Source organism: Schistocerca nitens, chromosome 6, assembly GCF_023898315.1.
Source record: "Schistocerca nitens isolate TAMUIC-IGC-003100 chromosome 6, iqSchNite1.1, whole genome shotgun sequence".
Taxonomy (NCBI): Eukaryota; Metazoa; Arthropoda; class Insecta; order Orthoptera; family Acrididae; genus Schistocerca; species Schistocerca nitens.
The window spans coordinates 151,224,186-151,225,437 of NC_064619.1; the positions used below are offsets into that span (position 1 = coordinate 151,224,186).

The window sequence follows — 1,252 nt, forward strand, 5'->3', positions numbered from 1 at the left end:
AAAATTTTTTAGTTTTGTTTGAGTTGGTGCCTACTTTACGCTTTGAGCGAATATAATGTCAGAAAAGCTGGGAAGGCATGACATAGATTCAGGTTCTTTTTCCTTCGTTGTGGCCGTCTAAGGACCAACTTCATTTCCTTCTCATTTGCTGTTTGCTTCTCCTCCGGTATTTGTTCACCATTTCCCTGTGTCGTTTTCCTTTCTTTAAGTCCACTTCACTTCTCTTTCTAACTGCTTTTACCTTGAAATCCGTGTAATTTTAACAAATGCCACCTACAAACACTTACTTCTGCTTCTTCGTCGTCATGTTTTGTACTTCAACACCTTTTTTTAACATGGATCCAGAAATGCATGGAGCTGTCTTTCGTTAGCCTTTTATCGGTTATTCTGTCTAAATGTCCGGAAACGTTACCCTTCTTTTACTTATTCGTTCTGGTATTGTTTATGTTTCGATATATTTCATCTTTGTTTCTTAATTTCTAGACTACATTGCCTCTTAGTGGACCTAAAATTTTTCTCGTGTTCTCCTCTGTAACATTTCTGCATTGTCTAATTTATAATTCAGTGCTGCGTATTAGTTTGTGTAGACCCATTCTGATTTCATAACTGTGTTGTAATTTTATTTTTTCAGTTCTGGATATGCAACTTTTATTCTTCGTTATTACCTGTACTGTTAAGATTTTATGTATCTTTTCATGTATGGTACATTTTAATATATTTTCTTCAACTATCTCTTCTGGATGCTTCAACTATTTAACCTTTTCAATTTTACCAATGTAACGTTGCTGTTGTTTTTTATATTAAAAGGAAAATTTGTTTTCCATGCGACGAGTCTTAAACCTACTTTACTGCGTGCTTGTTCCAAGAGATTGAATTGTATGGAATTATTTCTTCTAAGCAATTTTAAAATCAGTTCTGAGCCAACAGCCTTGCCGCAGTGGTAACACCGGTTCCCGTCAGATCACCGAAGTTAAGCGCTGTCGGGCTAGGCTAGCACTTGGATGAGTGACCATCTCGTCTGCCGAGCGCTGTTAGCAAGCGGGGTACACTCAGCCTTTGTGAGGCAAACTGAGGAGCTGCTTGATTGAAGAGTAGCGGCTCCGGTCTCGTAAACTGACATACGGCCGGGAGAGCGGTGTGCTGACCCCATGCCCCCCCCCCCCCTAATCCGCATTCAGTGACGGCTGGGGTGAGGATGACATGGCGGCCGGTCGGTATCGTTGGGCCTTTATGAAACTGTTCAGGCGAAGAT

At 40.6% G+C, this 1,252-nt stretch overlaps 1 pseudogene; it reads left to right on the forward strand.

Annotated features, from left to right (window-relative positions):
* The first annotated feature begins 919 nt into the window (after positions 1-919).
* On the forward strand, positions 920-1,037 carry LOC126264064 (5S ribosomal RNA; annotated as a pseudogene).
* The last annotated feature ends 215 nt before the right edge of the window (positions 1,038-1,252 follow it).